This window comes from Stegostoma tigrinum, chromosome 47 (genome assembly GCF_030684315.1).
Source record: "Stegostoma tigrinum isolate sSteTig4 chromosome 47, sSteTig4.hap1, whole genome shotgun sequence".
Taxonomy (NCBI): Eukaryota; Metazoa; Chordata; class Chondrichthyes; order Orectolobiformes; family Stegostomatidae; genus Stegostoma; species Stegostoma tigrinum.
The window spans coordinates 5281600-5293743 of record NC_081400.1 but is presented as its reverse complement, the minus strand read 5'-3'; the positions used below and the strand labels follow the sequence as shown (position 1 = coordinate 5293743).

At 56.0% G+C, this 12144-nt stretch overlaps 1 protein-coding gene across 4 annotated transcripts in view; it reads right to left on the bottom strand.

Moving 5' to 3' along the window:
- Positions 1–12144, bottom strand: part of shc1 (SHC (Src homology 2 domain containing) transforming protein 1) — a 181610-nt gene that overhangs the window by 111839 nt on the left and 57627 nt on the right. For 2 of the 4 annotated variants that reach the window (XM_059642998.1, XM_059643002.1), the window contains exons 2-3: positions 11308–11390; positions 11178–11221 (exon numbers count right to left, since the gene is read on the bottom strand). The gene's annotated coding sequence lies outside the window, so the exon portion shown is untranslated. The remainder of the gene's footprint in view (positions 1–11177; positions 11222–11307; positions 11391–12144) is intronic. The other 2 variants (XM_059643000.1, XM_059643003.1) reach the window with 1 other exon arrangement.

The window sequence follows — 12144 nt, the reverse complement described above, 5'->3', positions numbered from 1 at the left end:
CTCCTCCAGCCCCCTACACCCACTCCCTATCTCTGTCACCCCCTCCAGCCCCCTACAGCCCCTCCCTATCTCTGTCACCCCTTCCAGCCCCCTAACCCCCCTTCTTATCTCTATCATCCCCACCAACCCCCTACACCCCCTCCATATCTCTATCATCTCCTCCAGCCCCCTCCCCATCTCTGCCCCCTACTACACCCCCTCCCCATCTCTGTCACCTCTTCCAGCCCCTAGAAAACCCTATCTCTGTCCCCTCCTACAACCCCCTACACCCCCTCCCTATGTGTCACCTCCTCCACCCACCTACATACCTCCCTATCTCTGTCACCCATATCAACCCCGTACACCCCTTCCTATCTCTGTCACCTCCTCCAGCCCCTTACACCCCCTCCGTATCTCTGTCACCTCCTCCACCCACCTACACACCTCCCTATATCTGTCACCCATATCAACCCCGTACACCCCTCCCTCTCTCTGACACCTCCTCCAGCCCCATACACCCCCTCCCTGTCTCTGTCACCCCCTCCAGCCCCTACACCCCCTCCCTATCTCTGCCACCTCCTCCAGCCCCCTACGCCCCTTCCCTGTCTCTGTCACTCCCTCCAGCCCCTTACACCCCCTCCCTATCTCTGTCACCTCCTCTATCCCCCTCCCTATCTCTGTCACCTCCTCCAGCCCCCAACTCCAACCCCACTCTCACCCCCTCACCTCCACCCCACCCTTACACACCCTCATCTCCTCTACCCCCACCCTCACCCCCTCCCACAACCCCCAACCCCACCTCCTCCACCCCTTTCACACTCTCCATCCCCATCCTCACCACCACACTCACCCATCCCTCACTCCACCTTCACTCACCCTCCAGTCCCCCCCTCACATCCTCTTTCAACCCCTCTCTCGTTCCCTCCTCACCAACCCTCACACCACCTCATCTCCTCCACCCCACCCTCAACCACTCTATCCCCTCCCTCAGCCCCTCACCACCATCCTTAACCCTACCTGCAGGCCGTCCCTCACAGATTCCACCCTTTCCCTCAGGCCCTCCCTCACCATTCCCTACCCTCTCCTGCTCCATCCCCAACCCTCTCCCCCCAAACACCTTCCCCTCACCCCCTCCACACCTCCATTCCCTACCCTCTCCTGCTCCATCCCAACCCTCCCCCCTCAAACACGTTCCCCCCACCCCCCTCCACACCTCCACTCGCTACCCTCACCCGCTCCACCCCAACCCTCCCCCCTCAAACACCTTCCCCTCACCCCATCTACACCTCCACTCGCTACCCTCACCCGCTCCACCCCAACCCTCCCCCCTCAAACACCTTCCCCCCGCCCCATCTACACCTCCATTCCCTACCCTCACCCGCTCCACTCCAACCCTCCCCCCTCAAACACCTTGCCCCCACCCCCCTCCACACCTCCACTCACTACCCTCACCCGCTCCACCCCAACCCTCCCCCCCCTCCACACCTCCACTCACTACCCTCACCCGCTCCACCCCAACCCTCCCCCCTCAAACACCTTGCCCCCGCCCCATCCACACCTCCATTCCCTACCCTCACCCGCTCCACCCCAACCCTCCCCCCTCAAACACCTTCCCCCCGCCCCATCTACACCTCCATTCCCTACCCTCACCCGCTCCACTCCAACCCTCCCCCCTCAAACACCTTGCCCCCACCCCCCTCCACACCTCCACTCACTACCCTCACCCGCTCCACCCCAACCCTCCCCCCTCAAACACCTTTCCCCCACCCCCTCCACACCTCCATTCCCTGATCTTCCTACTCTCCCTCTGCCCCTCACCACCCCAAACACTTGGTCCTGCAGCCATCACTCCACTCCCTCACCACCCACCTCCCCACCACTAGGGGAAGGCAGTGGCGCAGTGGGTGTGACCGTTGGGCTGTTAACCCAGAGACCCAGATAACGTTCTGGGGGCCCAGGTTCGAATCCCGCCCACAGCAGATGGTGGAATTTGAATTCAATAAAAATATCTGGAATTAAAAGCCTAACGATGACCGTGAATCCATTGTCAGGAAAAACCCATCTGGTTCACTAATGTCCTTTAGGGAAGACCTTACCTGGTCTGGGCCCACACGTGACTCCAGACCCACAGCAATGTGGTTGATTCAAGTGCCCCTCAGGGCAATTAGGGATGGGGCAATAAATGGTGGCCAAGTCAGTGACCCCCTCATCCCTTAAATTAGTAAAGGAGGGGGGAAGAAATACTTGGCCCATAGCCTTAGCATCACTATGTGCGAACCTGAAGACAATGTGATGATGGATTCTGCCTCTCCCACCCTCACAGGCACTCAGTTCAAGATTTAAGATACCGGTACTGTAGAAGACAGGACATTAATTAGGGCCACTTTGGGAATACTGCGTTCAATCCCGGTCTCCCTGCTACAGGAAGGATGTTGTGAAAGGGTCAGGATAGATTTACAGGGATGTTGGAGGGTTTGAGTTACAGGGAGAGGCTGGGGCTGTTTTCCCCGGAGCGTCGGAGGCTGAGGGAGGGGACCTTATAGAGGTTTATAAACCCATTAGGGGCATGGGTAGGGGGGATAGACAAGGTCTGTTCCCCCAGGGGTAGGGGGAGTCCAAAACTGGAGGGGCATAGGTTTAAGGTGAGAGGGAAAGGGACCTGCGGGGTAACTTTTTCACACAGAGGGTGGTGCATGTATGGAACGAGGAAGGGGGTGGGGTCTGGTACAGTTACAGCATTTAAAGGGCATCGGGATGGGGACGTGGATAGGAAGAGTTTAGACGGATAGGGGGCAAACGCTGGCAAATGGGACCAGGTTAATCTAGGATATTTGGGTCAGCACGGATGAGTTGGGCCAAAGGGCCTGTTTCCATGCTGCACAGCTCTATGAGAGCACTTATAGGGGAAAGTTGAACTCCTAAAATGTCTCTGACCAGTGCAGTATGGAATATATCACACAGGAACACCCCCCGACCCTGCCATGGATCTGTGTTCTTTGTATTTTTATGAGTCAGCTTCTTTCACACGAGACCTGGCATTTGTCACACCCCGTCCATAATCCCCCTTGGGCTGTGTGTCTGGCTTGCTCCATTTCAGTGGTGGTGGGGGTGGGGGGGGTAGACAGTGTCGCTCTGTGTGCGTGGGCCTGGAGTCATGCGTAGGCCCAACCCAGGTAAAGATGGCAGATTTCCATAACCCCCACTTAGCGAACGCCCGATGGGGGTGGGGGGGGTTGTTTTGATCATAATCAAGGACGGTCGTCACTGTAACCATCCCAGGGACCTGCTCCCGATTCCAGATTACATTCATTGAGGTTAAATTCCCCCCTGGAGCCTCGGAGAGATTCGAACGCGTGTCCCCCCGAGGGCATTAGCCCAGGGGCTCTCTGTTTTACAGCACAGTGCCATCAATATTTACACCTCCATCTTGCCCCACTGTCTGTCAGGATGGCATCCAATAGGAAATAGGAACTGCAGGAGGCCATTCAACCCCTTGAGCCTGGTCTGACTCTCAACACGGTCACAGCTGATCCTCTGACTCAACGCCATCTGCTTGCTTTCTCTCATACCCCTGGGTGCCTTTAAAATCTAAATGTTTGTCCTACATAATGTCTGCAGCAACAGGGAATCTCATTGACCAGTCGCTTCCTGAGTCACACATAAAATTTCCTGAAAATTCCTGTCCTGTTGACCCATCGAGTCATACAGCACGGAAACAGACCCTTCAATCTAACTCGTCTAGATATCTCAAATTTCTCATTTCCCAGCCTTTGCACCCCCATCCCTCTAACCCCTTCCTATCCACGTCCCCATCCCGATGCCTTTTAAATGCTGTGACTGTACCAGCCCCCACCCACTTCCTCCTTCCACACACGCACCACCCTCTGTGTGAAAAAGTTACCCCTCAGGTCCCTTTCCCCTCTCACCTTAAACCTATGCCCCTCTAGTTTTGGACTCCCCCTACCCCTGGGGGGAAAAGACCTTGTCTATCCCCCCTACCCATGCCCCTCATGGTTTTATAAACCTCTATAAGGTCCCCCCCTCAGCCTCCGACGCTCCAGGGAAAACAGCCCCAGCCTCTCCCTGTAACTCAAACCCTCCAACATCCCTATGAATCTTTCCTGACCCTTTCACAACATCCTTCCTGTAGCAGGGAGACCAGGATTGGACGCAGGATTCCCAAAGTGGCCCTAACCAATGTCCTGTACAGCCGCAACATGACCCTCCCAACTCCCTCTACTCAACGCACTGACCCATAAAGGCAAGCGTACCAAACACCTTCCTCACTGCCCTGTCTACCTGCAACTCCACTTTCAGGGAGCTCTGTACCTGCCCCCCCCCCAAGGTCTCTCTGTTCAGCAACACCCCCCAGGGACTCACCATTAAGTGTATAAGTCCTGCCCTGATGTGCCTTTCCCCAAAATGCAGCTCCTCACATTTATCTCAATTAAATTCAATTAAGACAACGCTGCTGGCTTCGCCATAAACTCACAAACTTACAAAACTGTGCCCCCTCATCATGAAACCGTGTCCAGGTCAGGCCTGGATATGCAAAAAGGGCAGAACCTTGTTTGGGCAATTGGTGGGGGGGTTTGCAATTCCTATTTAAAGTCACCCAGCAAGCGCACGGGCACCGTTTCGAACGAAATCCAAGCAGGCAGGGTGAAACGCGAGTGGCCGAGCGGAGGGGGAAAAAAAATGCGAATGGGCGGAAGAGTTGGCTGCGTGAGTCTGGCAGTGAACTGACTTCTGCCACACAGTCCTTTTCAGAATCTTAACGCCTCTCTCAGCTCAGTCAAAACGAAACCGGCATGAGGTGGAGCTTTTAGTTGCAGATATAGCAACCTCGAAAGCCCGGGTTGACAGATTTACTTTCGAGCAACTGGGTGGAGAGGAGGGGGGGGTTGGTTTCGGTTCGCAACTCCCATTGCACTGCACGTTCGCGGTCGCTCCACCGCGCTCGCCTTTCATTTTATAACGGCGCCTCCTGCATCTGTAAACTGCTCGGGCTGGCAAACAAGGCAGTCCAATGGGCAAAGAAAAACACCCACGGGGCTGGCAGCGAAAAGGGTTTGGAGGCCGGGACACAGTACCTCAAAGACACACTCCCCCACGCCCCCAACTCAATAGGATGGTACCGTCAACTCAACTTTCCCGCTTCAGTGCTACCTTCGGCCCCCCTCATCAATCAGAAACCCATCTCACTTGTCCCTGAACGTTTGCCAGGTGGAAAGAGAGTCTGGGACGATCATCTCGGTATAAATTCAAGACACAGATGAGGAGCAATTTGCTCTCTGCCCGAGTGAGTGGGGGAGCAAACCTGTGGAATTCTTTACCTCAGAGGTTCGAGGCTTCTGAGGAGGAAGGCTCTGAAATCTGGAAGGGACTCGAGGGTCGGGAAAGAAAGGAGAGTTGGAGATGAGGATGATCGGATCTTGTGGAATCAGCTGAGCAGAGTCGACGGGCTGAATGGCCTATTTCTGCACCTGCAGCTCACTGCCCCAACCTCCTCTGCTGGCTGGCAGGGAGAGTGAGAGAAACAGCATTCTGCGGAGACATCCCCTGACAGAAGAGATTCCTCCTCATCTTCGTCTACAGTGGGAGACCCATCATTACGAATCCACCCTGCACATCCCTGGGCACTACGGGACAATTTAGCATGGCGAACCCACCCTAACCCGCATATCCCTCGGCACTACAGGACAATTTAGCACGGCCAATCCACCCTAACCCGCACATCCCTGGGCACTACGGGACAATTTGGCACGGCCAATCCACCCTAACCAATACATCCCTGGGCACTACGGGACAATTTAGCACGGCCAACCCACCCTAACCCGCACATCCCTGTGCACTACGGGACAATTTAGCACGGCCAACCCACCCTAACCCGCATATCCCTGGGCACTACGGGACAATTTAGCACGGCCAATCCACCCTAACCCGCACATCCCTGGGCACTACGGGACAATTTAGCACGGCCAATCCACCCTAATCCGCCCATCCGCGGGCACTATGGGACAATTTAGCTTGGCCAACCCACCCTAACCCGCACATCCCTGGGCACTACGGGACAATTTAGCACGGCCAATCCACCCTAACCCGCACATCCCTGGGCACTATGGGACAATTTAGCACGGCCAATCCACCCTAACCCGCACATCCCTGGGCACTACGGGACAATTTAGCACGGCCAATCCACCCTAACCCGCACATCCCTGGGCACTACGGGACAATTTAGCATGGCCAACCCACCCTAACCCGCACATCCCTGGGCACTACGGGACAATTTAGCACGGCCAACCCACCCTAACCCGCACATCCCTGGGCACTATGGGACAATTTAGCACGGCCAATCCACCCTAACCCGCACCTCCCTGGGCACTACGGGACAATTTAGCACGGCCAATCCACCCTAATCCGCCCATCCCTGGGCACTACGGGACAATTTAGCACGGCCAATCCACCCTAACGCGCACATCCCTGGGCACTACGGGACAATTTAGCATGAAAATTCCACCCTAACCCGCACATCCCTGGGCACTACGTGACAATTTAGCACAGCCAATCCACCCTAACCCACACATCCCTGGGCACTACGGGACAATTTAGCATGAAAATTCCACCCTAACCCGCACATCCCTGGGCACTACGTGACAATTTAGCACAGCCAATCCACCCTAACCCACACATCCCTGGGCACTACGGGACAATTTAGCATGGCCAACCCACCCTAACCCGCACATCCCTGGGCACTACGGGACAATTTAGCACGGCCAATCCACCCTAACCCGCACATCCCTGGGCACTACGGGACAATTTAGCACGGCCAATCCACCCTAATCCGCCCATCCCTGGGCACTACGGGACAATTTAGCACGGCCAATCCACCCTAACGCGCACATCCCTGGGCACTACGGGACAATTTAGCATGAAAATTCCACCCTAACCCGCACATCCCTGGGCACTACGTGACAATTTAGCACAGCCAATCCACCCTAACCCACACATCCCTGGGCACTACGGGACAATTTAGCATGGCCAACCCACCCTAACCCGCACATCCCTGGGCACTACGGGACAATTTAGCACGGCCAATCCCACCCTAACCCGCACATCCCTGGGCACTACGGGATAATTTAGCACGGCCAATCCACCCTAACCCGCACATCCCTGGGCACTACGGGACAATTTAGCACGGCCAATCCCACCCTAACCCGCACATCCCTGGGCACTACGGGATAATTTAGCACGGCCAATCCACCTTAACCTGCACATCCCTGGGCACTACGGGACAATTTAGCACGGCCAACCCACCCTAATTCGCCCATGCCCGGGCACTACAGGACAATTTAGCACGGCCAATCCACCCTAACGCGCACATCCCCGGGCACTACAGGACAATTTAGCATGAAAATTCCACCCTAACCCACACATCCCTGCGCACTACGGGACAATTTAGCACGGCCAGTCCACCCTAACCCGCACATCCCTGGGCTCACCGGGACAATTTAGCACGGCCAATCCACCCTAACCCGCTCATCCCTGGGCACTACTGGACAATTTAGCACGGCCAATCCACCCTAACCTGCACATCCCTGGGCTCACCGGGACAATTTAGCACGGTCAATCCACCCTAACCCGCACACCCCTGGGCACTACGGGACAATTTAGCACGGCCAATCCACCCTAACCCGCACATCCCTGGGCACTACTGGACAATTTAGCACGGCCAATCCACCCTAACCCGCTCATCCCTGGGCACTACTGGACAATTTAGCACGGCCAATCCATCCTAACCCGCACATCCCTGGGCACTACGGGACAATTTAGCACGGCCAATCCACCCTAACCTGCACATCCCTGGGCACTACGGGACAATTTAGCACGGCCAATCCACCCTAACCTGCACATCCCTGGGCACTACGGGACAATTTAGCACAGCCAATCCACCCTAACCCGCACATCCCTGGGCACTACGGGACAATTTGGCACGGCCAATCCGCCCTAACCCGCACATCCCTGAGCACTACGGGACAATTTAGCACGGCCAACCCACCCTAACCCGCACATCCCTGGGCACTACGGGACAATTTATCACGGCCAATCCACCCTAACCCGCACATCCCTGGGCACTACGGGACAATTTAGCATGGCCAATCCACCCTAACCCGCACATCCCTGAGCACTACGGGACAATTTAGCACAACCAATCCACCCTAACCCGCACATCCCTGGGCACTACGGGACAATTTAGCACGGCCAATCCACCCTAACCCGCACATCCCTGGGCACTACGGGACAATTTGGCACGGCCAATCCGCCCTAACCTGCACATCCCTGGGCACTATGGGACAATTTAGCACGGCCAACCCACCCTAACCCGCACATCCCTGGGCACTACGGGGCAATTTAGCACGGCCAACCCACCCTAACCCGCACATCCCTGGGCACTACGGGGCAATTTAGCACGGCCAATCCACTCTAACCCACACATCCCTGGGCACTACGGGACAATTTAGCACGGCCAGTCCACCCAAACCCGCACATCCCTGGGCACTACAGGACAATTTAGCACAGCCAATCCACCCTAACCCGCTCATCCCTGGGCACAATGGAGCAATTTAACACGGCCAACCCACCCTAACCTGCACATCCCTGGGCACTATGGAGCAATTTAGCACGGCCAATCCACCCTAACCCGCACATCCCTGGGCACTACCGGACAATTTAGCACGGCCAATCCCACCCTAACCCGCACATCCCTGGGCACTACGGGACAATTTAGCACGGCCAATCCACCCTAACCCGCACATCCCTGGGCACTACGGGACAATTTAGCACGGCCAATCCCACCCTAACCCGCACATCCCTGGGCACTATGGGACAATTTCGCACGGCCAACCCACCCTAACCTGCACATCCCTGGGCACTACCGGACAATTTAGCACAGCCAATCCACCCTAACCCGCACATCCCTGGGCACTACGGGACAATTTAGCACGGCCAATCCACCCTAACCCGCACATCCCTGGGCACTACGGGACAATTTAACACGGCCAATCCACCCTAACCCACACATCCCTGGGCACTACAGGACAATTTAGCACGGCCAATCCCACCCTAACCCGCACATCCCTGGGCACTATGGGACAATTTAGCACGGCCAACCCACCCTAACCCGCACATCCCTGGGCACTATGGAGCAATTTAGCACGGCCAGTCCACCCTAACCCGCACATCCCTGGGCACTACGGGACAATTTAACACGGCCAATCCGCCCTAACCCGCACATCCCTGGGCACTATGGGACAATTTAGCACGGCCAACCCACCCTAACCTACACATCCCTGGGCACTACAGGACAATTTAGCACGGCTTTGGACTGTGGGAGGGAACTGGAGCACCCAGAGGAAAACCGTGCAGACACGGGGCGAATGTGCAAACTCCACACTGACAGTCACCCCCAAGGTGGAATCAAACCTGGGTCCCAGGTGCCGTGAGGCAGGAGTGCTACCTGATACATAATCACATCTTTCCAATATACCCTATCGGACAATTTATGCCCCTACCTTAAGGCAGGACCTCGACTCAGATCGTGCTAAGAGGGACATGTAGAATAAAGACGAGCCTGGCCTCCAGACCACAGATTAGATTGGCCAGCGGGCAGACTGGGTGCCTGGCCCTCATGCCATCGATGCCGCACACCCCCACACATCTCCCAAATCCCGGTGACAATGGCCTGACTCCTGCCACTCCATTTTCACACCCCATTCCCCACCACCAATTTTACAGCTAAAGTCTCCTGAGGCAGCCCTTATCTCAGGAAATGGGGGGTTTGCTGCCTCAGGGACTGATCCCGCACGTCCGATCTCAACACTCCTCTGACTGAACAGCTTCGACTTCCTGAACACATCTCCTGCACCCCCACCCTGACCCTGTGCTCCCCATCCCGTCCTGAGAAATACAATTCTGTCCGTCGGTCTCTCAGCTTCCATCCAGCTCCTCTCTTAAAAAAAGTTCGTCTCTGAGTGAACATGAGTGAATTGAGTGAGATGGAGTGACAGGGGGGTGAGGCGGAGTGAGTTGGAGAGAAGTGGAGTGAGTTGGAGTGAGGGGGAGTGAGGCTGAGTGAAGGGGAGTAAGGGGGAGTGAGTTGGAGTGAGGGGGAGACGGGGAGTGAATTGGAGTGAGGTGGAGTGATGCAGTGAGTTGGAGTGAGCTGGAGTGAGGCAGAGTGAGGGGGGAGTAAGGCTGAGGGAAAGGGAGTGAGGCAGAGCGAATTGGAGCAAAGCAGACTGATTTGGAGTGAGGGGGAGTGATTCTGAGTAAAGGGGAGTGAGGGGGGGTGAGTTGGAGTGAGGCAGAGTGAGGGAGAGTGATGGAGACTGAGGCAGAATGAGGTGGAGTGAGGCGGAGTGAGGCAGAGTGAGGGGGATCGAGATGTTGTGAGGAGTAGTGAGTTGGAGTGAGGCAGAGTGAGATGGAGTGAGGCAGAATGTGGTGGAGTGAGGCGAACTGAGGCAGACTGAGGGGGAACGCGGTGTTGTGAGATGTAGTGAGTTGGAGTGAGGCAGAGTGAAATGGAGTGAGGTGGAGCGAGGTGGAACGAGTTACAATGAGGTAGAGGGAGGTGGAGATGTGGAACAAATTAGAGCGAGGTAGAGTAAGGTGGAGTGAGGTAGGGTGACATAGAGCGAGGTAGAGTGAGTTGCAGCCAGTTGCAATGAGTTGGGACGAGTTGTACAGATGCACAGTGCATGCAAGTACTGACGGATGATAAAGGCGACATACAAATGCACAGTGCAGCCGACCGCAGCGGCAGTTTGCCAGTCCTCGGGCACCTACTTCACGTCCCTGGGCACTGGCAAACCCCACGATGCTGACGCTGCACTGAGCCAGCGGCGGACAGCAGGCACCGATGGCATCTCTCTCTCTCTCTCTCTGCCTCCTACTGCAATTCGGGAAATCTGGAGGAAATCCTCAGGCACCTTGGCTCTGGGGAACGTGAGTGGGAGCCGGGCTGGGGACCAGTTCAAATAAAACCCCACAGATAGCAAACATCAGACGGTGCGGGTTAGAGCAACAGTCTGAAGGGTTTCACACAACATTGAGACAAAAGCACACTTCACATAGAATTCATGACAAGCCACCCTCCTCTGATCTGTGTAAAATATTATCTGCATGCATCTACTCACAGCTAAGACGGTGCCTCCTGCGTTTTCATCAGACTGAGAGCCACCTTTCAGGAAACAAAATGAAAATGAGGACAGGCCACTTGCACAGACCACTGAATCGAAGACAAAACTATTACCACGAATTAATTACCTGTGCGTAAGCAGTAGTATTTTACTAACAGACTTCCTGTTTCGCCATCAGCAGAGGGAGGTATGTTCTTTCGCAATGTTTGCCTACAGTCCAACAACAGCAGAGATCGTGAGAAGTTATTTAACTTTCACACTCAGACACTGACTCGGCCATTCCCCACCCCCTCTCTGTCTCGCCTCAGAGACAGCATTGAGAATTGGAGTATCTACCTCAGAAAACTGAGCCTCATAATCCAGGATGGTGCTCTCAGGGTCAGCGCTGAGGGAGCGGGCGCTGTGGGAGGGTCAGCACTGAGGGAGTGGGCGCTGTGGGAGGGTCAGCGCTGAGGGAGTGGGCGCTGTCGGAGGGTCAGCGCTGAGGGAGTGGGCACTGTCGGAGGGTCAGTGCTGAGGGAGCGGGCGCTGTCGGAGGGTCAGTGCTGAGGGAGCGGGCGCTGTTGGAGGGTCAGCGCTGAGGGAGTGGGCGCTGTCGGAGGGTCAGTGCTGAGGGAGTGGGCACTGTCGGAGGGTCAGTGCTGAAGGAGTGGGCACTGTCAGAGGGTCAGGGCTGAAGGAGTGGGCGCTGTCAGAGGGTCAGCGCTGAGGGAGTGGGCACTGTCGGAGGGTCAGTGCTGAGGGAGTGGGCGCTATCGGAGGGTCAGTGCTGAGGGAGTGGGCACTGTCAGAGGGTCAGTGCTGAGGGAGCGGGCGCTGTTGGAGGGTCAGCGCTGAGGGAGCCCATATTGCTCGATAAGATTTCAAACAGAGTCCCATGTCTCTCTGTTGGGCCTGTAAGATCCAACAAAAGGACAGCTACAGGTCTGACTCTGTTACCCTGTGATCAATATTTCTCCACTAG